This window comes from Bubalus kerabau, chromosome 12 (assembly GCF_029407905.1).
Source record: "Bubalus kerabau isolate K-KA32 ecotype Philippines breed swamp buffalo chromosome 12, PCC_UOA_SB_1v2, whole genome shotgun sequence".
Taxonomy (NCBI): domain Eukaryota; kingdom Metazoa; phylum Chordata; class Mammalia; order Artiodactyla; family Bovidae; genus Bubalus; species Bubalus kerabau.
In genome coordinates this window covers 73096846-73123782 of record NC_073635.1, presented here as the reverse complement: position 1 = coordinate 73123782, position 26937 = coordinate 73096846, and the positions used below count along the sequence as shown (strand labels likewise).

The window sequence follows — 26937 nt, the reverse complement described above, 5'->3', positions numbered from 1 at the left end:
CTATTAAATAAGCAACAGTCTTTAAAAACCAGAATAGCCCACACTAGTGAAAAGTGTGATAGGCACTGTAGTCTATTGGTAAACTATAAATTAGAAAAGCATTTTCAGAACATAATCTGACAACATCTATTAAGAGCCTTAAAACCATTCATCTTTTTTGACTCAATAGGATTTTTACTTACACGATGATGAAGGCAAAAAAGTCATTTATAGAGAACTATTTATACATAATTTTATTTATATGCAAATGTTTCTCAGAACAGTGGTTATTATTAAACTGTAATAGGATTTATAAATATCCTAACTTCTAAGTTTAGCAATAGCAACATGATTGAACAAATTATGAATTATTTTTAAACAAGTGCTTTTGAACATCTACCATACATCTACCTTTCAAAGCACTGGGAATCAATGGACTACAAGATATGTAAGCTTTATCTTCTCATGGTGTTCACATTGAAGTAGTGGGAGATAGATGGTTAAAAAGTAAATGGATGAACAAGATAACATTAGGTTTGATGAGGAATCTGAAGAACAGGAAATGATAGTGGCTGGAGATGGCTGGCAAGCCCTGCTTTAAATTGGATGGTCAGGAAGGCTTCTTAGAGGAGAAACTTAGCCAAAACCAGGGAGTCAGTCTTCTGCAAACCTGGGAGCAAAAAAAAAAAAAGATAAAAAAATTCCATGGTATTGCATAAGATAACTTAGGTGAGTGTAGATTAAAAAAAAAAAAAAAAAAAATAGAAGAAAGGGAGACCTGCTCTTGCATCTGTCAGAGGAGGCAAACTGCCACCCCTGAGACTGGGGAGGCTCACAGGTAAACAGAGGAAGTTGAGGCTTCCTCAGAGTGAAACAACCATGGGAACCTGTGCTTGGGGAAGAAACCAGAGCCATAACTGACAAACTGCTGGAGGCTCAGTGTCAACAATCTGAGAGTAAAAACTCCAGGAGACCCAGTCATGGGGGCACTCACAATATTGTGAGATTTACCTCCAGGAGCTTCACCAGGATCCTACAGGAATACCAGGGAAAATCCCCTCAGCCTTCCTGCTGGGAGTTGGGTGATAGGGGGTAGCCAATTTGAAATAGACCAGAACACTCAGTCCTCTTAAGAAGGCCCTAGAGGAAAACTAGTACTAGAGTCTAACCCTCTAGGGTATTAACTGAGCCCAACTGACCTCAGAGAAGGGAATATCCAGCTCCAGCTGGCTCAAGCCATTCTGTCCCACACAAGAGATGGGGTAGGGGAGAGAAAAATGAGAAACCCTTGTGAGGTTCAGAGTCCAGAGGAAGAGGCTCACTGAGGGGCTGAGACCTAATCATGGGATCTGCCTGCCCTCACACCTCACCTCCTCATTACTAAAGCCCTCTAATAGCAGTGCCTTTAATCCAGCACATCATGTCTGCATTTCAAAAACACCTTACAAGACACACCAAAAGGCAAAAGAAAAAAGAAAAATAGTTTTGAAGAGACAAAGCATCATCAGAGCCAGACATGGCAGGGATGTTGGAAATATCAGATGAGGAATTGAAAGGCAACTATGCCTTCCCTGGTGGCTCAGTGGTAAAGAATCCGCCTGCCAATGCGGAGACCTGGGTTTGATCCCTGGGGCAGGAAGATCCCCTGGAGAAGAAAATGGCAAGCCACTCCTGTATTCTTCCCTGGGAAATCCTACAGACAGAGAAGCCTGGTGGGCTGCAGTCCTTGGGGCCACAAAAGAGTCAAACGCTAAAAAGAAACTAAATAACAATAACAATAACATGAATAATATGCCAAGGGCTCTAATGTATAGAGTATATAGCATATAAAAACAGATGGATGGTAAAAGCAGAAAGATGGAGTTTCTAAGAAAGAATCAAGAGTAAATGCTAGAGATAAAAAGCAGTGTAACAGAAATGGGGCGGGGGGGAACCTACAACTAGGTGTACTATTTTCAAATTAAAGAAAAAACATTTTGGCTATAGAGGAATAAAGATAAGAATTATATCCAATTCTCCTCAGAAACCAAACAAACATGGAAGAGAGTGAAAAAGTTTTAAGTGTTGAGAGAAAAAACCACCAACTTAGAATTCTGTAATTTGTGAAATGATTGTTCAAAAGTGAAAGAAAAATGAATACTTTTTCAGACAAACAAAAATTGGGAAAGGAGTACAAAAAGGCTGTATACTGTCATACTGTTTATTTAACTAATATGCAGACTGCTGCTGCTGCTGCTAAGTCACTTCAGTCATGTCCGACTCTGTGCAACCCCATAGACGGCAGCCCACCAGGCTCCCCCGTCCCTACATCATGCAAAATCCCAGACTGGATAAAGCACAAGCTGGAATCAAGGTTGCCAGGTGAAATATCAATAACCTTAGATACGCAGTTGAAGCCTGGTGTGCTACAGTCCACGGGGTCACAAAGAGTCGGACACGACTGAACAACTGAACTGAACTGATGCAGATGATATCACTCTAGTGGCACAAAGCGAAGAGGAACTAAAGAGTCTCTTGAGGGTGAAAGACGAGAGTGAAAAAGTTGGCTTGAAACTCAACATTGAAAGAGCTAAGATCATGGTATCTGGTCCCATCACTTCATGGCAAATAGATGGGGAAAAAGTAGAAGCAGTGACAGATTTTATTTTCTTGGGCTCTAAAATCACTGCAGATGGTGACTGCAGCCATAATATTAAAAGACACTTGCTCTTTGGAAGGAAAGCTATGAAAAACCTAATAAAATCTAAAGAGAAGATGTAGAAATTCTGGAAATGGGTTCACAACAATGTGAATATAATTACTGCCACAGAGCAGTGCATTTAAGAAATGGCTAAAAAGTTTCATTTTACATTATGTATACTTTACTGTGTAGGGGAGAGGAAAATTGCTCTTTCTTTTACACTTCTAGGTTCTCTGAATGGAGCCTTGGAGATTCAAATGATGTAAGACAGATGAACAAGAGAAATACAGTTTATTAACCTGTGCAGCACACACACTTATGGAAAGATCTTCTATCATTTACAGATTGCTATTGTTGTACTCGGACAGTTTTGCAAAAGTGTTTCATGTTCAACAAGATTCATAGAAAGGACTTTTGATAAAAACAGGTATCTGATAAATTTCAGACCATGTTAGTCAACTTTGTAAGAAATTTTATAGATCTAGCAGAAAGCCTAATGGCTTCAAAAAACTGTTAACAAAAAGGATTAGTTGCTGAGTGAACTGGTGAACATGGCTATTATTTTTATGTCTAAATATATTGTCTAACTATATTTTATGTCTAAATATATTGTCTAAAATATTGGATTCATGTTGATGTATGGCAAAACCAATGCAATATTGTAATTAATCTCCAATTAAAATAAATAAATCTATATTAAAAAAAATAAAATAAAATATTACCAGTTTAAGTTTGCATTTTCCAGATATAATGAAACAGTTCCCTTCAAGATAATTATGACTTACAACAATTTGGAAAGTTAGACATTTGTAAGTAGAACTAAAACATGTCTTTTCTTTCTACTTGATCCCTCCAAAACTTGGAAACTCTTAGGTTCCCAGCAGATGTATCAGATAAATAAGGAAGGCCACCTTCTATCAAGGACAACTCTTCCACCTCTGGGTGATAATTGTATTCCGTGAACAAAGTTTCTCATCTGTAAAGGGGGTACTGAAAATCAGTATCAATTTCATGGAGTTATTGTTGATGTGAAAGAGCTTACTGCAGATCCTAGCACAGAAGAGATGTTCAATAAGTGGAAACAATTATGGAAAGATATTTTACCAGAATATTAAATTGACTGTCCCTTGCTAGGGTGTGTATGTTTGTGTAAAAGGAATGAAAATGGAATTCTTGAGGTTATAGCTTAAAGGGTACTTGTGCTGGTATAAAGAGCACAATTGGCAAGAAAACAGCCAACCACGATTTCCTCCACAGAAGAGAGATCAAAACCCAAGTCAGAGGAGAGCAAAGGTCTGGGAATGAGAGGCAGAGAGCTGGAGACATCTGTCCCCAGTGATCACCATCCCCAAAATAGGGGGGATACAGGATATGATAGAAACCCCTTCAAGTATGGCTCATGCCTTACCTCCTCCTAGAAGCCAGCAGAGTTATCAGCTTTGTAGAGGAGACTCCCAGGCCATAAACCTGTGTTACAAGTGAAGTAGAAAATCCAGATTTCCCACCTGGGGCCTGGAAAATTCAGAAAGTGGGAAGCAACAGGCTTATGGAGCCTGGAGCCAGGATGAGAGAATGCCATAGAGGGAGATGGAGTGTGTGCCGTCCAACTGGGGGGCAGATGAGAACCAATTACATCCTTCCTTTAAAATTCCATGAAGCGAAGAGAAATGAAAGTCACTCAGTCGTGTCCAACTCTTTGTGACCCCCATATACTGTCCATGGAATTCTCCAGGCCAGAATATTGGAGTGGGTAGTCTTTAGATTTTCTGGGGGATCTTCCCAACCCAGGGATTGAACCAAGGTCTCCCGCATTGCAGGTGGATTCTTAACTGGGGAAGAATTTACCAGGGAAGCAAAGAATACTGGAGTGGATAGCCTATCCCTTCTCCAGCAGATCTTTCCAACCTAGGAATAAAACAGGGTCTCCTGAATTGCAGGTGGATTCTTTACCAACTGAGCTATTAGGGAAGCCCTAAAATCCCATAGCAAAGTAGATTTTAAAAACAAAACAAGTATAAAAAGCAAAATCTGCTGGGAAAGCAGAAACCAGACTTTGATAGAGTTTAAGAGACACTAGGACAATAAATAAGAAGAATTCTTAAATATAGGTCAACTACTTTATAATCAGGTTAGATCTATAATCTCTATCCTTCATTCTCCAGGTTACTAGTGGTGGAGGAGAAGGAAATATCATGTCCTGGGAGCACTGAGACTAGCTGTCCAGTGAGGGTCCTTGGCTTCTGCAGGAAAGAATACAAGAGTGAGCTGAAGTAGAGTGAAAATGGACTGATTCAGGGAGATACACAGTCCACAGACAGAATGTGGACTTACTCAGAAGGCAAGAGTGTTCCCAAAGTATGGGGTTGTGAGTTTTTATGGGTTGGGGAATTTCATAGGATAGCGAGTGGGAAGAATATTCTTGCTATTCTGAGGAAGGGACGGGGAGTGTCAGGAGCTGGGTCATGGCACATTTTTTGCCTTTCATGGTCAGCCTTGGAACTATCACAATGTCTGTCATGGTGCGAGGGGAATGATTTTTAGTGTTCTAATGAAGGTGTAATGAGTTAGAGGTCAGTGACCAGATCATGCTCAACACCATATTGATTATAGCTGGTTTGAGCCAGTTTTTGTGGGATCCTGTTTTTCTTAATATCTATGCTCCTGTCCTCATTCTGTTAACCATTGTGCCCCCTCCTTCCTGTATCACAAGCATAGACACAGTTCCCATAGGGATGAGGCCATCTTAGCCCCCTACCCAGGAGCCCAGACATGGTTTTCTTGCACCCTGATGCCTAGACCCTTCCCTTTCCTATTTAAACAATACCCAGTTGTCTTCCTCAAATGAAGGACTCCAAGGACTTCCACTAATTTCAGGAGCAACATTAAACCCCTTCCAAGTGGGAGTTACTTTGTGGGGAAAAAAAAAAAAACCAACAAAACAAACAAAATTGATTATTTCTTTGTGCTTAGGGAAGAAATTGGTCTCTTTCTCTTCATTGGATTATCACCACAGGTAACAAAGGAAACAGTCATTAAAGGTAAGGTGGTGCCCTTAGTATTCCAGGAGGCCAGATGCTGATGAAGCAGTCACTAGCAAAGCCACCAACAATTCCCTGGAGTAAAAGTAGAATCTGGGGCTTCCCAGGTGACTCAGTGGTAAAGCACCAGCCTACCAATGCTGGAGACACAGGAGATGCAGTTTTGATGCCTGGTTGGAAAGATACCCTGGAGAAAAAAACAGCAACCCACTCCAATATTCTTGCCCAGGAAATCGAATGAACAGAGGAGCACGGTGGGCTACAGTCTACGGGGTCACAAAAGAGTTGGATTCGACTGAGCAACTAAACAACAGAAAGTAGAATCTGGGTCATAAAATAAAAATCTAACCTTTTTTCTTTCCCTTTGTGCTGAGTTGACGTTCACTTGCTCACAAGTCACCTCCTGCAGAGGCCTCGCATCCCAGGCCCTTCAGACAAGACTCCCCGGGGAGAAATGGCTCCACTGACACCTCAGCTCTGAGGGCCGAGGGCAGAGACGCTGCTCCCGGGGCTGTGATTCAAGATGGTGGCCAGAGGGCTGTGGGCAGAGATGGTGCACCTGGCACTGGATCTGGGTGCGTAGCTACACAGCTGAGCCCAAACTCGCGAGAACCTGGCCCCTCTCCACTCACATGAACCACTAGCAGCAGCCCCTGGAGGGCTTTTAGCGGGGAGCATGTGCTCCAGAGCAAGTTCTATTGGAACTAGCCACAGCTGGCAAAGGACGCTTGTTGGGGTCTGACGTGGGACCCCACCAGAACAGGAACAAATCCAACCCCCTTCTTCTCAATAAGAGTGTGATTCTCCTAGAGACCTAGGTAGGGGAGAAGCAGCAGACTAGTTAAGAAAATTAGACTTAATATCATTGTAGTTTGCATCATTCCCTTTAAAAGTTATGTTCACTCTTGAAAACCTGTACCTCCCCTTCTGATAGAAGCCAGGTGAGGCTGATATACCTTCCTGTTCTATCAGGTCAAAGAGTTAAAGAACCAGACTCTCAGGAGCCTCTCAGAGTGGGACTCTTGAGGGAAATCTGTTGTCTGGGTGACCAGGCTAACACTAGACCTAGAAACCAACAGCATCTTCTACTTCAGATGCCCCCACCCTTCCTGACCTGAGCCCCAAGAAACGCCCTGTCATGCTAAACTGAGGTTACACTCAAGATTTGGTGACTGGCCAGGGAATGGAGCCTGACTCAAGTGATGAGACCTTCATGGGGATGGGGTTTTCCCATGAGGATGGGTCTCCTGCAGGAGGCAGGTAGAGATTCATGTGAACAGAGTGGAAGGGGGTTCTCAACAAAAAACCAGGTTCAAGAGGGATGGTGTTACCCTGGGGTGTTCCCCGAAAAGAAAGAAAGAAAGTGTAGTTGTGCAGTCATTTCCAACTCTCTGAGACCCCATAAACTGTAGCCCGCCAAGCTCCTCTGTCTGTGGAAATCTCTAGGCAGGAGTACTGGGGTGGATTGCCATTTCCTTTCCCAGGGGCTCTTCCCAAACTCAGGGACTGAACCTGGGTCTTCCACATTGCAGGCAGATTCTTTACTATCTGAGCCACAAGGGAAGCCTAAGTGATTCTCTAAGTGATTTCCCCTTTATAATATGGGAAAAGACAAATTGTGAAAAACTTTAGCTCGTTCCCCGCTTACTGAAATAGATACTGAACCTTTGAAACATATTCTGGTTCTTGAGTTAACTAAGTGAGACCATCCCTGCCCAGCGCAGGACTGCAGTTCCAGGGAGGCTGATGGGACAAGAAGGTGAGATGGAAAGGGGAACAGTCTTCCCACCTCCACTCACTGACCTACTGGGGAGAGAGCCTCATTCTGTCAAGTGGACCGTGACTCAGAAACTCAGGTCCTGAGAGCAGTCCTGTGAAGGGGACAGAGCAGAAGGTTAGGGGGCAATTCCCCACAGTAGCAAGGAGCTCTCCTTACTGCACAGTCAGGAACACCAGGGAGAATGAATCTTCTGTCTGTCACTACATCAAACACCTGAGACATAAGCACCCTAAGGCAGTGGTCACTTTTTCACTACTCAGTACAGTTGTGAGGCTGATGAGGCAGAGTTGTTGCTGGCCTCCTGGGCTCACTCACAGGCCTGCCCACAGCCAGGGGCCCCGCTGGCACTGGGTGTCCAGATGGGCCTCACTTCCACTCTGGCCTGAGCTGGGATGGCTGGAGGACCTGGGGTGGCCTGGTTTCTCTCCCCATGTGGCCTCTCACCTCAGACTGCTGACCACTCGGTGGTCAGGGAGGGAGTCTGTGATGGAGTCACCGGAGTCTGTGATGGAGTCACCTTCAAGCTGAGGTCTCCTAAAGGATTAGAAGGCAGCAGTGAGCAGGGAAAAGGGGGAGGGGCTGGGAAGAGGGGAGAAATTGGCTTATAAGAGACAATAGCAAGACTCTGTGAGGGAGGAGGAAGTATGACGCTTTCTAGAAAAACAGGAATAAAGTTAGTTTTGTTACTGCAAGTAATATAAGAAAAGAGGGGAGGTGAGTGTCAGGTCATGCAAGTTCAAGGAGCTAAGGAGGTTTTTTTTTTTGTTTGTTTGTTTTTAATCTTCGTACTAAGAGTGGGAAACCGTTGAAAAGTTTTAAGCAATGGGGTGACATGATCTGATGTTCTCTTTAAAGCAAGAGCCTGATTATGCATTTCAGGTTTTACAGGGGGATGAGAGCAGCCTTTCTCAACCTTAGCAGGGTTGACATTTGGACCAGACAAGTCTTTGTTGGTGAGGGGACCTGTACTTTGCAGGGTGTGTCACAGCGTCCCCGACCTCTATCCACTGGATGCAGTAGTCACCTATCCCTCAGTCGTGACAACCAAAAATGTGTCCAGACGTTGTTGGTGAGGTATCCTCGGGGAAGCCAGTTCCTGGCTGAGAATCACTGGGCTGGAGTGAATGCAGAGTTTCCTCTGTCTTCCGGGAGAGAAATACTCCTCACCTGGATTGAGTGGTGGAGGTGGAGCTGAGATGAGCAGATGGGACTGCAGAGACCAGGAGATGAACTCAGCAGTACTTGCGTGAACAGACCAGTCACAATGATCCAGTTCTCAACCCTCTCCCTGCTTCCCTCCTTCAACATTCCACCTGCTCTGAAGAAGGAATCTGGTCTTGTGTTGGGGGTACTCGTAGTTGGGTGGCAAAAGGATAGTATGTGGAATGTAAAGTTCTCTTTCACTCTGTCGTAGTTTGTTGATGCAACACTCATATAGTGTCGAAGTCTGACAAAGGAATTGATTTCTCACGTGGGGTCAAAGTTTGATTAAAGAAGTGATTGAAAATCAGCAAGACAGGGCAAAAAAACCCCCAAAGTTAAAAAACAACAACAAAAGGGACTTCCGTGGCAGTCCAGTGGCTAATAATACTATATGCTCTGGATGCAGGAGGTACAGGTTTAATCTTATTTTCCCTGGTCGGGGGACAGAGAGCCCCCTGCCACACAGTGTGACATTAAAAAAATTAAAAAGGAAAGAAGGCAGGTTAGTCCCAGGATTGTTTGTTTACTTGTTTTATTTTTGGCTGTGCTGGTCTTTTGGTCTTTGTTGCTTTCATGTGGCTTTCTCTAGTTGAGGAGAGCAGGAGCTGCCCTGCATTGTGGTGTGTGGGCTTCTTGTTGAGATGACTTCGTTTGTTGCAGAGCACAGGCTATAGGTATGTGGGCTTCAGGAGTTGCAGCATGGGCACTCAGCAGTTGTGGCACACAGGCTTGGATGTTCCACATCATGTGGAATCTTCCCGGACCAGGGATCGAACCTGTGTCCCCTGCATTGGCAGGTGGATTCTTATTCACTGTGCCACCAGGGAACTCCTCCCAGGCTTGTTTTTGAATGAGGGAAGTCTAGAGGTCTGGAGAGCAAACTGAGATGTGAGGGCAATGGAGAGAGGACTCTGGAATGAACTTGCTGAGGCACTGGCAGGAAACCTTAGAACATCTCTGCAGAGGCAATGATGTTCCTTTTAAATATAATTGTGCCCTCATCCCCTTGGTTTTTCATGTTCTTATTCAGTCACTTAGTCATGTCCAAGTCTTGGTGACCTTATGAACTAGAGCACACCAGACGCCTCTGTCCTCCACTGTCTCCTGAAGTTTGCTCAAATAAATGTCCATTTAGTCAGTGAAGCTATTTAACCATCTCATCCTCTACCACCCCCTTCTTCTTTTGTCTTCATTCTTTCCCAGCATCAGGGCCTTTTCCAATGAGATGGCTCTTTGCATTAGGTGGCCAAAGTTTTGAAGTTTCAGCACAATCCTTCCAGTGAATATTCAGGGTTGATTTCCTTTAGGATTGACTGGTTTGATATCCTTGCTATTCAAGGGACTCTCAAGAGTCTTCTCCAGACCACAATTCAAAATCATCAGTTCTTTGGCCCTCAGCCTTCTTCATGCTCCAACTCTCACATGGATACACGACTATGGGAAAAACCAGAGCTTTGACTATATGGGCCTTTGTCGGCAATGTAATGTCTGCTTTTTTTTTTTATTTTATTTTACTTTTAAACTTTACATAATTGTATTAGTTTTGCCAAATATCAAAATGAATCCGCCACAGGTATACATGTGTTCCCCACCCTGAACCCTCCTCCCTCCTCCCTCCCCATACCATCCCTCTGGGTCGTCCCAGTGCACTAGCCCCAAGCATCCAGTATCGTGCATCGAACCTGGACTGGCAACTCGTTTCATACATGATATTTTACATGTTTCAATGCCATTCTCCCAAATCTTCCCACCCTCTCTCTCTCCCACAGAGTCCATAAGACTGTTCTATACATCTGTGTCTCTTTTGCTGTCTCATACACAGGGTTATTGTTACCATCTTTCTAAATTCCATATATATGCGTTAGTATACTGTATTGGTGTTTTTCTTTCTGGATTACTTCACTCTGTATAATAGGCTCCAGTTTCATCCACCTCATTAGAACTGATTCAAATGTATTCTTTTTAATGGCTGAGTAATACTCCATTGTGTATATGTACCATAGCTTTTTTATCCATTCATCTGCTGATGGACATCTAGGTTGCTTCCATGTCCTGGCTATTATAAACAGTGCTGCGATGAACATTGGGGTACACGTGTCTCTTTCCCTTCTGGTTTCCTCAGTGTGTATGCCCAGCAGTGGGATTGCTGGATCATAAGGCGGTTCTATTTCCAGTCTAGCTTTGTGGCACCTTTTCTACCAAGGAGCAAGTGTCATTTAATTTCATAACTGCAGTCACCATCTGCATTGATTTTGGAGCCCAAGAAAATAAACTCTATTACTAGTTTCACTTTTTCCTTTTTTATTTGCCATGAAGTCATGGAATCATATACCATAATCTTAGTTTTCTTTCATGTTGAGTTGTAAGCCAGATTTTTCACTCTCCTCTTTCACCCTCATCAAGAGGTTCTTTATTTTCTCTTCACTTTCTGCCATTGCAGTGGTATCATCCACATATCTGAGGCTGTTGATACTTCTGCTGGAAATCTTGATTCCAACTTGTAATTCATCCAGCCAGACATTTTGCATGATGTACTCTGCACAGAAGATAAATAAGCAGGGTGACAATATACAGCCTTGATGTACTCCTTTCCAGATTTTGAACCAATTAGTTGTTCCACATCTGGTTGTAACTGTTGCTTCTTGACTCACATACAAGTTTCTTTTTACATAATGAATAATAATTCTCTCTCCTGTGCCTGCCTATTAAGGAAGTATCATGAGGAATGGTGAGTTCCTAACCCTAAAACACTGGGAATTCATCTGATCAAAGACCCTGTCCTTAGTTCTTATTTTTTCATATCCTATCATGGCAAGTAGGTGTTTAAACTTTTTTTTTTTTAATAGAAATTTTCAAACATATCCAAAAGTAGAATAGCACAATGAACTTCCATGAAACAAGCTTCACCAGTTATTCACATGTTGTCCATCTCATTTAATTAAACTCTCCTCTTTTGCAGTAGTGCCACCAGTATTTAGCACAACTCCCAGATACATATTTCACCCACTGGTACTCCAGTACACATTTCTAAGAGCTAAACACTTGAGAGAGATAAACACAATACCATCATCCCTTTACTAATCACCTTAACATGAATATATATGTGTGTGTATGGATATATATATACTCATACTCAGTACAGTACCTCAAGAACATCTTAAGAAAGTGACAGATGCCTGCTAAAATCTTAACGCTAGGATTTCACTACAGTTTCCTTCAGATCCATCAGCCTTTATAAGCATATACATTTAATTTGGCATTACAATCCTTTATGTATTGAACCAAGAGATTGTTCCAATGATCACTGCTTCCTTTTCTATTTTTTTAATTAAATTTATTGAATTGGATGCTAAGTACAACATTGTACTGGTTTTGCCATACATTGACATGAATCCTCCATGGGTGTACATGTGTTCCCCATCCTGAACGCCCTCCCACCTCCCTCCCCATCCCATCCCTCTGGGCCATTCTAAATTATCACAAGCCATTGGTTTAATACTGCACTTGGGCTTCCTTGGTGGCTTAATTGGTAAAACATCCACCTGCAATGCAGGAGACCTGGGCTAGATCCCTGGCTTGGGAAAATCCCCTGGAGAAGGAAAAGGCTACCCACTCCAGTATTCTGGCCTAGTGAATTCCATGGACTATGCCCAAAGAATTTCAAAGAGGTTGACACTACTGAGTGACTTTCACTTTCTTTCACACTTATTTGGAATTTTACATGAGGGCAGTTTCTGGAATGATTTATTTCCTCCCTTTGAAACATTGGATAATGAGCTTCAGTCTTATCTTGATACCACTCCTTTTCTTTTGTTATTATTATGCAATAAGCAAATGAGATAATTTTCCACCCAACAACTGCTGCTGCTAAGTCACTTAAGTCGTGTCCAACTCTGTGCCACCCCATAGACAGCAGCCCACCAGGCTCCCCTGTCCCTGGGATTCTCCAGGCAAGAATACTGGAGTGGGTTGCCATTTCCTTCTCCAATGCATGAAGATGAAAAGTGAAAGTGAAGTCGCTCAGTCCTGTCCAACTCTGAGCGACCTCATGGACTTCAGGCTACCGGGCTCCTCCATCCATGGGATTTTTCAGGCAAGAGTACTGGAGTAGGGTGCCATCGCCTTCTCTGCCCAGCAACTGGAGCCAGATAATAAACATGAGTTTGAGGGCTTCCCTGGTGGCTGAGATGGTAAGGAATCTGCCTGAAATGTGGGAGACCTGGGTTTGATCCCTGGGATTGGAAAGATCCCTTGGAAAAAGGAATGACTACCCACTATCATACTCTTTCCTGGAGAATCCATGGACAGAGAAGCCTGGAAGGCTAGAGTCCATGGGCCCACAAAGAGTAGGACATGCCTGAGCTACTAATACTTTTACTTTCACTTTGAGGAGAGGTAGGAACAGACCAAAGACCTGGAGTTTTGGGAGGAGCTGCCAGTGACACAGAGGTCAGGTCAGCTCAGTTCAGTAGCTCAGTCGTGTCCAACTCTTTGCGACCCCATGAGTTGCAGCACGCCAGGCCTCCCTGTCCATCACCAACTCCCAGAGTCCACTCAAACTAATGTCCATTGAATCAGTGATGCCATCCAGCCATCTCATCCTTTGCCATCTGGCAGGAGCCAGTATGGGAGTTCCCACCCATGACAAAGGTCATGCAGAGAGGATCTGATATGCAAAGGCAAATCAGAACTCGAGAGGCCCCCTGGACCTGCCCAAGCATCTACCCCAAAACCAAAATCTGTCTGTTTTACTATTTCATGACTTTCACCAACTTTTCTGATATTAACAGGGGGCTATCCCCGACCACCTTTCTCTGAAGAAAATCAACTTAGAGCTCTAGTTAATAAGTTTCCTGGGCATAATAGGAGTGTTTCAATTCAAAGCCCTCTGATGACTTTCTAGCTTGCCTGACAGGTTTGTTCGGACTCCTGCAGCTACGCATGATTGTTCACAGCCTCCCAACCACAAGAGGCACGGGAAGCTTAAGATATTCTAACAATGCAGAGCTTCTCAGAGAGTTAAAATTGTTAGAATAGAACTAGTAGAGGATTTCTTTGTTGAGCTAATGCTTGCTGCCAAGTTTCCATATCCCTTACCTACTGTGTCCCTGGGAGTGTATTGATTAATATAGTTGGTATATAGAAATGTAAGTAGTAGCTTTAATGTTTGTAACCTTGGATGCTTGAGTTAATTGTTTCTTGTTATAGACCACTACATTTTGGCCCTATAGGAATGCAACTTTATCTAATGCTTTTGGAGGGTGGCGCAAGACTTTAGAATAATCACCTTTAGAGAAAAATAAGTTTTCTGAAGAAAGGGTCATAAAATGTTAACAGGCCTCCTGGCCAGAAGACAATGTAAATCACCTAAAGCTTTTGCATATGATAAGTTTTCAGAAAGAAAGCCTGGCATTGATAAGGATCAAGGACTGCTGACCTTGCATGACTCTACCCTCCCCTGCCCCCATTATCCTCTATGCACAACTTAAGGTATAAAAACTACTTTGTAAAATAAAGTGTGGGCCATGCTCATCAAGCTTGGTCTCCCCATGTCGTTCTTTCTTGTTTCCTTTTCTCTCCTTTTCTTCTCTGTTCTTCCTTCAGGACAAATAATTGAGCGCGGGGCCCTCTGAAACCACTTATTTGCCCGGGCTTCTAAGACCCACTCGAGAAGGTGCCTAAGGTGGGGCACCTTCTGCTGTTCGAGAGGGCGCCTGCAGCCTCCATGGTCAGTGCAAACCTATTGTCACAGGTTTTATTGGCTTTCCACATAAACCAGTTATACTGAGCCTCTGATCTTTCTCCTTTTATCTATCCTTTTAATCGCCAACGCCGTCCTCCTGAGGGAATCCCTGGATCCAACCGGGGCTGGACCCTGGCAATCGTCCCCTTCTCCTCCTGCCCCCAATCCCTCCCAGCATCAGAGTCTTTTCCAATGACTCAACTCTTTGCATGAGGTGGCCAAAGTATTGGAATTTCAGCTTCAACATCAGTCCTTCCAATGAACACTCAGGACTGATATCCTTTAGGATGAATTGGTTGGACCTCCTTGCAGTCCAAGGGACTCTCAAGAGTCTTCTCCAACACCACAGTTCAAAAGCATCAATTCTTTGACACTCAGCTTTCTTCACAGTCCAACTCTCACATCCATACATGACCACCGGAAAAACCATAGTCTTGACTAGATGGACCTTTGTCGGCAAGGTAATATCTCTGCTTTTCAATATGTTATCTAGGTTGGTCATAACTTTCCTTCCAAGGAGTAAGCGTCTTTTAATTTCATGACTGCAATCACCATCTGCAGTGATTTTGGAGCCCAAAAAGATAGTCTGGCACTGTTTCCACTGTTTCCCCATCTATTTCACATGAAGTGATGGGACCGGATGCCATGATCTTCGTTTTCTGAATGTTGAGCTTTAAGCCAACTTTTCACTCTCTTCTTTCACTTTCATCAAGAGGCTTTTTAGTTCCTCTTCACTTTCTGCCATAAGGGTGGTGTCATCTGCATATCTGGGGTTATTGATATTTCTCCTGGCAATCTTGATTCCAGCTTGTGCTTCTCCCAGTCCAGCGTTTCTCATGATGTACTCTGCATAGAAGTTAAATAAGCAGGGTGACAATATACAGCCTTGACATGCTCCTTTTCCTCTTTGGAACCAGTCTGTTGTTCCATGTCCAGTTCTAACTGTTGCTTCCTGACCTGCATACAGGTTTCTCAAGAGGCAGGTCAGGTGGTCTGGTACTCCCATCTCTTGAAGAATTTTCCACAGTTTATTGTGATCCACACAGTCAAAGGCTTTGGCATAGTCAACAAAGCAGAAATAGATGTTTTTCTGAAACTCTCTTGCTTTTTTGATGATCAAGCAGATGTTGGCAATTTGATCTCTGGTTCCTCTGCCTTTTCTAAAACCAGCTTGAACATCTGGAAGTTCACAGTTCATGGACACGGAGGTCAGGAGCCAACAAAGCTAATTTTCCTCCCTGTCACAGGTGTAGGGAATGTGGTTCTGGTGAAATGCTGCGATGTTTGCCTTTGCTTTGTGTTAAGTGCCTCACACTCTAGTTTAAAAGTGAGATAATAAACTAAGCAACACATCAGACCCTCCTGCCTTTTCCATACTCCCAGTTCTCCCCTTGTCCTCCTGAGTGAAGTCACTCAACTATCAAGAGATAAGATTTTAAACAAAGGAAAAGATGGCTTAAGAAAGATTTCAGCTCTGAGATAGAACTCTGGGAAGCCTTGAATGAATATTAGAGGAAATCCAAGGGCAAGTACAAGAACAGAGGGAATGGAAGGGTGGAGGTGCTGGGGGCAGGGCCGGGGGAGGACTGGCTGTGGGACCTGAGGACACTCATGTATCTCACCCTCCTCCCCACCCCTCAGTCACAGGCTCACTCAACAGTCTGGGGTCTGGGGATGGAGACACGACAAGCCTTCCCTTAACCTCAGCCCTGTTCTTCTGGGGAAAGTGAATGAAGAGTTCTCAGAGGTTGAAGGGTAGGACTCAGGGGCAACCAGTCCTTCCTTCCCTGGGAGTGGATGAGAGATTTGGACACTTTAAAATGTATGACGTCCCTATTTAAGCAGCTTGTTTTGGGGTGCAGAGTAGCAACCATTTATACAAAGAGACACAACACATGTTTCCCTCAAGTTGAGTTTCCATTCACAGCCTTGACCTCAGAGACTCAGCATATCAGAGAACCAGACAGAGGACGCCCTCAGGGAACACCCGCATGGCACATTCATCCTGGGAGCCTCTTTCACACACACACAGGACAGGCTTTGTGCAAATCACAGAAACTGGCTGTTGGCCATACTCTTCCTGAACTTCCCGATTCTTTTCTCCCTCCTCTCACCAACTGTCTTCTATTTAAATCATGCAGGTGTCCTAATCCTCCCCTCAAACACCTGAAGTTTATTAGCCACTAAGTCCTAAGTCCAAGGGGAAAAGAAAAGCAAGTGGACACATTTGAGACTTGGAAAATTGTTCACCTACCACCTGGGTGTTTTCAAAGTCAGCCACCAAATACTGAGCCCATCTGTGCCCAGGCTCCCAGACAGGTGCTGGGGTCCCTGGAGAAGACACAGCTGCTGCTCTTGCAGCCTGAAAGAGAGGAGAAAGGAGCCAACACAGGGGAATCAGGAGAGGGGGGGATAGGGAAGGAGGGGGGCTTATCTCAGGGAGAAGGAGTCCTGCTGGGTAGAGCCATGTCTCACTTGTGAGCTGAGAGGAGAGTAAAAGTCTGTCAATAAAATATGTGTGTGGGGGGAAGGTTTCCTTGGCAGAAAAAGATGGGTCCAAATATCCAGAGCAAAGGAGAGGTTAGTGGATGTGAGAAACTAAAACAGTTAAGACACATTGGAGCTCAGGCTAGAGTGAGAGAAAATCTGGAGATGAAGCAGGAGAACAGGCAGGACTCAGGTGGTGGAGGAGTCATCCCACTTCCTCCTGTGGACACAGTCTTCCATCCTAAAGGAGTCCTTCCCCAACTTCTTACATGGCCCCATTAGGGTTTTTCACTGAGTCATTAAAATCCAACCTTCCTCAGCACCTACTAGGGCAGGCCTGGGACTAGATCTGGAGGAAAATAGTGATAACACTCAGTCCTCCTAATAAGGGGGCTATGTAATTACGTTCTTTTTGAAACACCAACTATTAAACACAATGTCTATCTAAGACATAGGAGAAAAAAATTAAAGACTAAAAAATATTTAAGAACCCCACATAATCAACTCCTTTCAGTTCAGTCACTCAGTCGTGTCAGACTCTTTGCAACCCCATGGACCGCAACATGCCAGGGTTCCCTGTCCATCATCAACTCCCGGAGTTTATTCAAACTCATGCCCATAGAGTCAGTGATGCCATCCCACGATCTCATCCTCTGCCATCCCCTTCTGCTCCTACCTTTAATCTTCCCCAGCATTAGGGTCTTTTCCAATGAGTCAGTTCTTCCCATCAGGCCAAAGTTGGAGCTTCAGCATCCAACGAATATTTAGGACTGATTTCCTTTAGGGTGGACTGCTTGGATCTCCTTGCAGTCCAACGGACTCTCTAGAGTCTTCCTAAACACTACAGTTCGAAAGCATCAATTCTTTGGTGCTCAGCTTTATTTATGGTCCAGCTCTCACATCTATACATGACTACTGGAAAACACATAGCTTTGACTAGACAGACCTTTGTTGGCAAAGTAATGTCTCTGTTTTATAATATGCTGTCTAGGTAGGTCATAATTTTCCTTCCAAGGAGCAAGTACCTTTTAATTTCATGGCCGCAGTTACCATCTGCAGTGACTTTGGAGCTCCCCAAAAATAAAGTCTCTCACTGTTTCCATTGTTTATCCATCTACTTGCCGTTAAGTGATGGGACTGGGCCATGATCTTTGTATTTTGAATGTCGAATTTTAAGACAGTTTTTTCAATCTCCTCATTTACTTTCAAGAGTCTTTTAGTTCCTCTTCACTTTCTGCTAAAAGGGTGGTGTCATCTGCATATTGATATTTCTCCCTGCAATCTTGATTCCAGCTTGTGCTTCTTCCCGCCCAGCATTTAGTTGCTGGGTGGAAAGAAGCACAAGCTGGTATCAAGATCCAATCCCATCACTTCATGGGAAATAGATGGGGAAACAGTGGAAAAAGTGTCAGATTTTATTTTTGGGGGGCTCCAAAATCACTGCAGATGGTGATTGCTGCCATGGAATTAAAAGACGCTTACTCCTTGGAAGGAAAGTTATGTCCAACCTAGATATCATATTCAAAAGCAGAGACATTACTTTGCCAACAAAAGTCCGTCTAGTCAAGGCTATGGTTTTTCCTGTGGTCATGTATGGATGTGAGAGTTGGACGGTGAAGAAGGCTGAGCACCAAAGAATTGATGCTTTTGAACTGTGGTGTTGGAGAAGACTCTTGAGAGTCCCTTGGACTGCAAGGAGATCCAACCAGTCCATTCTGAAGGAGATCAGCCCTGGAATTTCTTTGGAGGGAATGATGCTAAAGCTGAAACTCCAGTACTTTGGCCACCTCATGCGAAGAGTTGACTCATTGGAAAAGACTCTGATGCTGAGAGGGATTGGGGGCAGGAGGAAAAGGGGACGACAGAGGATGAGATGGCTGGATGGCATCACTGACTCGATGGACGTGAGTCTGAGTGAACTCCGGGAGTTGGTGATGGACAGGGAGGCCTGGCGTGCTGGGATTCATGGGGTCGCAAAGAGTCGGACATGACTGAGCAACTGAACTGAACTGATTCTGCATATAGGAGAAGGGAATGGCACCTCACTCCAGTACTCTTGCCTGGAAAATCCCATGGATGGAGGAGCCTGGTAGGCTGCAGTCCATGGGGTCGCTAGGAGTTGGACACGACTGAGCGACTTCACTTTCAATTTTCACTTTCATGCATTGGAGAAGGAAATGGCAACCCACTCCAGTATTCTTGCCTGGAGAATCCCAGGGACGGGGGAGCCTGGTGAGCTGCCGTCTATAGGGTCGCACAGAGTCGGACACGACTGAAGCAACACAGCAGCAGCAGCATTCTGCATATACGTTAAATAAGCAGGGTGACAATATACAGCCTTGATGTACTCTTTCCCAATTTGGTAGCACCATGTCTGGTTCTGTTTCTTCTTGACCTGCATACAGATTTCTCAGGAGGCAGGTCAGGTGGTTTGGTATTCCCATCACTTGAAGGATTTTCCACAATTTTTTGTGATCCACAGATTCAAAGGCTTTGGCATAGCCAATAAAGCAGAAGTACATGTTTTTTCTGGAAATCTCTTGCTTTTTCTATGATCCAGTGGATGTTGGCATTTTGATCTCTTGTTCCTCTGCCATTTCTGAATCCGTCTTGAACATCTGGCAGTTCTCAGTTCTAGTACTGATGAATCCTCACCTGGAGAATGTTGACCATTAATTTGCCAGCATGTGAGATGTGTGAAAAGAAGAGAAGCGAAAAGCAAAGTATAAAGGGAAAGATATAAGCATCTGAATGCAGAGTTCCAAAGAATAGCAAGAAGAGATAAGAAAGCTTTCCTCAGCGATCAATGCAAAGAAATAGAGGAAAACAACAGAATGGGAAAGACTAGAGATCTCTTCAAGAAAATTAGGGATACCAAGGGAACATTTCATGCAATGATGGGCTCGATAATGGACAGAAATGGTATGGACCTAACAGAAGCAGAAGATATTAAGAAGAGATGGCAAGAATACACAGAAGAACTGTACAAAAAAGGTCTTCACGACCCAGATAATCACGATGGTGTGATCACTCACCTAGAGCCAGACATCCTGGAACGTGAAGTCAAGAGGGCCTTAGAAAGCATCACTGTGAACAAAGCTAGTGGAGGTGATGGAATTCCAGTTGAGCTATTTCAAATCCTGAAAGATGATGCTGTGAAAGTGCTGAACTCAATATGCCAGCAAATTTGGAAAACTCAGCAGTGGCCACAGGACTGGAAAAGGTCAGTTTTCATTCCCATCCCAAAGAAAGGCAATGAAAAAGAATGCTCAAACTACTGCACAATTGCACTTATCCCACATGCTAGTAAAGTAATACTCAAAATTCTCCAAGCCAGGCTTCAGCAGTATGTGAACCATGAATATCCTAATGTTCAAGCTGGTTTTAGAAAAGGTAGAGGAACCAGAGATCAAATTGCCAACATCCACTGGATCCTGGAAAAAGCAAGAGAGTTCCAGAAAAACATCTATTTCTGCTTTGTTGACTATGCCAAAGCCTTTGACTGTGTGGATCACAATAAACTGTGGAAAATTCTTCAAGAGATGGGAGTACCAGACCACCTGACCTGCCTCTTGAGAAACCTGTATGCAGGTCAGGAAGCAACAGTTAGAACTGGACATGGAACAACAGACTGGTTCCAAAGAGGAAAAGGAGCATGTCAAAGCTGTATATTGTCACCCTGCTTATTTAACTTCTATGCAGAGTACATCATGAGAAACGCTGGACTGGAAGAAGCACAAGCTGGAATCAAGATTGCCGGGAGAAATATCAATAACCCCAGATATGCAGATGACACCACCCTTATGGCAGAAAGTGAAGAGGAACTAAAAAGCCTCTTGATGAAAGTGAAAGTGGAGAGAGAAAAAGTTGGCTTAAAGCTCAACATTCAGAAAACGAAGATCATGGCATCTGGTCCCATCACTTCATGGGGAATAGATGGGGAAACAGTGTCAGACTTTATCTTTTTGGACTCCAAAATCACTGCAGATGGTGACTGCTGCCATGAAATTAAAAGACACTTACTCCTTGGAAGGAAAGTTATGACCAACCTGGATAGCATATTCAAAAGCAGAGACATTACTTTGCCAACAAAGGTCTGTCTAGTCAAGGCTATGGTTTTTCCTGTGGTCATGCATGGATGTGAGAGTTGGACTGTGAAGAAGGCTGAGTGCCAAAGAATTGATGGTTTTGAACTGTGGTGTTGGAGAAGACTCTTGAGAGTCCCTTGGACTGCAAGGAGATCCAACCAGTCCATTCTGAAGGAGATCATCCCTGGGATTTCTTTGGAAGGAATGATGCTAAAGCTGAAACTCCAGTACTTTGGCCACCTCATGCGAAGAGTTGACTCATTGGAAAAGACTCTGATGCTTGGAGGGATTGGGGGCAGGAGGAAAAGGGGACGACAGAGGATGAGATGGCTGGATGGCATCACTGACTCGATGGACATGAGTCTGAGTGAACTCCGGGAGTTGGTGATGGACAGGGAGGCCTGGCATGCTGCGATTCATGGGGTCGCAAAGAGTAGGACACGACTGAGTGACTGAACTGAACTGAACTGAACTGAGATGAGTGCAATTGAGCAGTAGTTTGAACATTCTCTGGCATTGCCCATCTTTGTGATTGTAATTAAAATTCACCTTTTCCAGTCCTATGGCCACTGCTGAGTTTTCCAAATTTGCTGGCATACTGAGTATAGCACTTTCACAGCATCATCTTTTAGGATTTGAAACAGTTCAACTGGAATTCTATTATCTCTACTAGCTTTGTTCATAGTGATGCTTCCTAAGGTCCATCTCACTTCACATTTCAGGATGTCTGGCTCTAGGTGAGTGATCACACCATCATGGTTACCCAGGTCATTAATATTTTCTTTGCATAGTTTGGTGTTTTCTTGCCACTTTTTCTTAATATCTTCTGCTTCTGTTAAGTACATTCTGTTTGTGTCCTTTATTGTGTGCATTTTTGCATGAAATGTTCCCTTGATATTTTAATTTTCTTGAAGAGATCTCTATCTTGCCCATTCTATTGTTTTCCTCTATTTTTTTTTTCATTGATCAGTTAAGAAGGCTTTCTTATCTTTCCTTGCTGTTCTTTGAAATTCTGCATTCAGATGGGTATATCCTTCCTTTTTTCCTCTGCCTTTAGCTTCTCTTCTTTTCCAGCTAATTGTAAGGCCTCCTCAGACAACCATTTTGTCTTTTTACATTTCTTCTTCTTGGGGATGGTTTTGATCACAGCCTCTGTATGATGTTATGAACCTCCATCTATAGTTCTTCAGACACTATTTATTGGATCTAATCCCTTGAATCTATTTGTTACTTCTACTGTATAATCATAATGGATTTGATTAGGTCATATCTGAATGGTCTAGTGGTTTTCCCTACTTTCTGAAATTGGCAATAAGGAGTTCATGATCTGAACCACAGTCAGCTTCCGGTCTTGTTTTTGCTGACTGTATGGACTTCTCTATCTTTGGCTGAAAAGAACATGATTTCGGGGTTGACCATCTGGTGATGTCCATGTGTAGAGTCATCTCTTGTGTTTTGGGAATTGGGTGTTTGCTATGACCAGTGTGTTCTCTTGGCAAAACTGTGTTAGTCTTCGCCGTGCTTTGTTTTGTACTCCAAGACCAAATTTGCCTGTTATTCCAGGTATCTCTTGACTTCCTACTTTTGCATTCCACTCCTCTATGATGAAAAGGACATCTTCTTTTGCTATTAGTCCCAGAAGGTCTTGTAGGTTTTCATAGAACCATTCAACTTTAGCTTCTTTGTCATTAGTGGTTGGGGCATAGACTTGGATTAGTGTGATATTGAATGGTTTGCCTTGGAAACAAACAGAGACCATTCTGTTGTTTTTGAAATTGCGCCCAAGTCCTGCACTTCAGACTCTTTTGTTGACTATGAGGGGTATTCCATTTCCTCTAAGGGATTCTTGCCCACAGTAATAGAAGAAATGGTCATCTGAATTAAATTCAGTCATTCTGGTCTATTTTAGCTGAGTCCTAAAACGTCGATGTTCACTCTTGCCATCTCCTGTTTGATCACTTCCAATTTACCTTGATTCATGGGCCTAACATTCCAAGATCCTATGTAATATTGTTCTTTACAGCATCAGACTTTACTTCCATCATCAGTCACATCCATAACGGGCCATTGTTTTCTCTTTGGCTCTGTCTCTTCATTCTTTCTGGAGTTATTTCTCCACTCTTCATATTGAGCAATTACCAGCCTTGGGAGTTTGTCTTTCAGTGTCATATCTTTCTGCCTTTTCATACTGTTCATGGGGTTCTCAAAGCAAGAATACTGAAGTGGTTTGCCATTCCCTTCTCCAGTAGACCACGTTTTGTCAGAAATGTGAATTAAAGCAGCTGCCATTTGGGAAGAAAGATCTTTTGCCTCCAACAGTGGTTCTCAGTTGGCAACAGGGTAAAATCACCTGTGGGGTTTTAGTAATAAAAAGTGTTGTCTCTTGCCTCCCCTCCCTGAGACTCTGATTTAACTGAGATGACTACTCAGCACTGGGATTTTATAGAGCTCCTCTGGTGATTCTAATTTGCAGCCAAGTTTACAAAACACTGGCCTTTGTCATATTGAGGATATAAAGGACTGTACCTGGAGAAGGTAACTGAATATACAGGCATCAGGTGATTCTTCAGGAGCAGGAGTGTGCATTTCTGTGTGTGGAGGGTGGGGTGAATGAGGATGAGGCAAGGCTAGAGGCCCCAACCCTCTTGCTTGCTGTGAGGCCTTCCTGGTCCCTCATTCCATGAACTTTTCATGCGCCTCACCTGGACGCGTGGATTTTGCTGCCCCCTGGTGGTGATTTTCAGTATGGTAGAGTTGTTTTTAGCCTCTTGATGAAAGTGAAAGTGGAGAGAGAAAAAGTTGGCTTAAAGCTCAACATTCAGAAAACGAAGATCATGGCATCTGGTCCCATCACTTCATGGGGAATAGATGGGGAAACAGTGGAAACAGTGTCAGACTTTATCTTTTTGGACTCCAAAATCACTGCAGATGGTGACTGCTGCCATGAAATTAAAAGACACTTACTCCTTGGAAGGAAAGTTATGACCAACCTGGATAGCATATTCAAAAGCAGAGACATTACTTTGCCAACAAAGGTCTGTCTAGTCAAGGCTATGGTTTTTCCTGTGGTCATGCATGGATGTGAGAGTTGGACTGTGAAGAAGGCTGAGTGCCAAAGAATTGATGGTTTTGAACTGTGGTGTTGGAGAAGACTCTTGAGAGTCCCTTGGACTGCAAGGAGATCCAACCAGTCCATTCTGAAGGAGATCATCCCTGGGATTTCTTTGGAAGGAATGATGCTAAAGCTGAAACTCCAGTACTTTGGCCACCTCATGTGAAGAGTTGACTCATTGGAAAAGACTCTGATGCTTGGAGGGATTGGGGGCAGGAGGAAAAGGGGACGACAGAGGATGAGAAGGCTGGATGGCATCACTGACTCGATGGACATGAGTCTGAGTGAACTCCGGGAGTTGGTGATGGACAGGAAGGCCTGGAGTGCTCTGATTCATGGGGTTGCAAAGAGTCGGACACGACTGAGCAACTGAACTGAACTGAACAGTTGTCCCTGGAGGTTTTGTACAAGCCCCTCCTCAGTTCGTCACAAATCTGTGAGCAGGATTTCCTCACATCCCATAGATGTGGTTTGCTGGGAAGGAAATCCTGGGAACCATACACAAGGAGAAGCTTTGCAGTAACTTCAGGAGTTGTTCCTGCACAGGGAAGCTCAGGGAGCTCTAGGTCACTGGTCAAGCAAGGGTCTGGCACATGCCTGTGACTGGAGCCTTCCTGTGCCTGGGGTTTGATGAAATTGGTCTTAACAGCCAGTGACAAGTGCCTGTGATATCAAGCATCAGGAAGTGCAGAGGTGTAACTTGACAAGCTTCACAGCAAACGGCAATAGTCCTGCTGTATATTCTGCCCTCCTGTATAGCAAAGATATGTTTTTACTTAATTACCACGTTTACCTGGAACACAAGCCTAGAGGATGTTAGGATCCCCATCTCACAGACATGGAAACAAGCCTACAGAGCTTAAGGAAATTGCTCACGGTCATCCGACTCCTAACTGACAGATGCAGCCTCGGAGCCCAGGCAGATGGGACCCCACAGTCTGTCCCCGCTCCTCCCATGTCCTGGCAAGACCCGGAGATCTCTCCTGTCCAAAGATCTGCCCAGCCCTTCAGCCCGACTCTCCTGGTGGGTCCAGGTGGTCCCTCCAGGTTCCCACAGCCCCTTTGCGCCTATTGTCCCCTGACTCCGGTCCTTCCTTCTGCAGGGCAGCCCTGAGAGCCCCACAGTCAGCAGGAGGACACACTTGCCCCGTTCTGGCCGCTTCTCCCTGCAGCCAACTCCCAGGGATGGCGTCAGCCCAGGTTGTGAGGGCTCATGAGAGAAGGAGGAAGGAAGTGAGCTTGTGGTCAGCATCTTCCTGTGACCTGGGACCTCCCTCTCTCTACCTCTCACTTCCGGCCACTTATGGCAGCTTCCCTCTACGTTCCCCTCTGGCCGCCCCTCCCCCGCCCCGCCCCCCAATTACAAGTGCTCCTGTAGCTCTGCTGTGGATCAGAGTCACCAGGGGAGAGGTCAGAATGCAGAGTCCTAGGATCCATTCCCAAAGATCTGATCCAGGAGGTCACACAGTGGGGCCTGGGAATTTGAATTTTTATCAAGCATCCCAGTGGATTGGGGAATTGGGATGCAGGGAATCCTGTGAACACTCTGAGAAACATTTAATACACGTCTGTGGGCCCTTGGTCAAGAGTACAAATCAAGGCCATAGTGTATTTTTAAATATTTAGAAGTTATAAATCAATCAAACAAAACTGTCAAGTACACCTTCCTAACTATTAACACCTGGCACACTGGGGTTTTGGACACTGAGCTCCAAGCCAGAAGGCAGGACAGCAGAGGGCGGGGCCGACCCAGCCCCCAGCCCCCTTCCCCTGCTCTTCCCACCTCTGGCTCTGACCTTCCCTGTGCCCTGAGGAATCTGCTGCTCAAGCAAGAGCACTCTTATCCTTCAAGTTCAAAATCAGGCCACACTCTTCCCACCCATGAACAGCAGTATCTTGACCATGTGTCGGGCTAGGACATGGGCCCCAGGAGGGAGGCTGGCACTGGGGATGGGAACAGGGATTCTGGGGTCCAGGTGCTCAGAGCACGGCCTGGAGGGGGTGGGGCTCCAGGTGGCCACACCCCCTGGTCCTCTCTGGCTGCACCTGGGAAGGGTGCATCCACAGGATGACCCAGCAGGGCCTCGAAACCAGCACTTCTCAAACTGTACTGTGAGCAGGACTCATCTGGGATTTGGAGATTCTGAGTCAGTAGGTCTGGGATAGATTCCATGTCCTAACTGCCTCCTAGGACAGTCGATGCTGCTGGTCCACAGGCCACACTTAGGACAGCAGAGCTCTAGGGCAGGGTGGGCAGAATTTTTCTGTAAAGGACCAGGAAGTACATTTCCAGAATTTGTAGATCTTATGGTTTCTGCTCAGGAAAACATCTACTTCTGCTTCATTGACTACGCTAAAGCCTTTGACTCTGTAGATCACAACAAACTGGAAAACTTAAAGACCACCTTACCTGTCTCCTGAGAAACCTGTATGCAGGTCAAGAAACAACAGTTAGAACCAGAAATGGAACAACTGCCTGGGTCAAAATTGGGAAAGGAGTATGAGCTGTATGTTGTCACCTTGCTTATTTAACCTATATGAAAAGGAATGTATGTATACGTATAACTGAATCACTGCTGTACAGAAGAAATTAAGACATTGTAAATCAACAATACTTAAATAAATTTTTAAAGAAACAAGAAAAAAAAGTCAAGGGTGTCAGTAGGTTCACTATTAATAATATTGACTCTGGTTATTTGCTTAGCCAGGTGTTTGCCAGATTTTTCCACTTTGAAAATACAATTCTTCCCTAAAGAATTAATCTGAGAAGATGCTTTGAGTCCATGAAAATGCTGTGTCTCCCCCAACCCATGAACATTCACCATAT

The 26937-nt window shown here is 44.3% G+C and overlaps 1 long non-coding RNA gene across 1 annotated transcript; it reads right to left on the bottom strand.

The window, feature by feature from the left end:
- Window positions 1-218: 218 nt before the first annotated feature.
- Window positions 219-8490, bottom strand: LOC129624176 (uncharacterized). Its single transcript, XR_008700797.1, has 3 exons — window positions 8476-8490; window positions 6047-8011; window positions 219-649 (listed from the first exon to the last, which is right to left on the bottom strand). It is a non-coding gene; the product is annotated as an uncharacterized LOC129624176 (long non-coding RNA).
- Between the last annotated feature and the right edge of the window lie 18447 nt (window positions 8491-26937).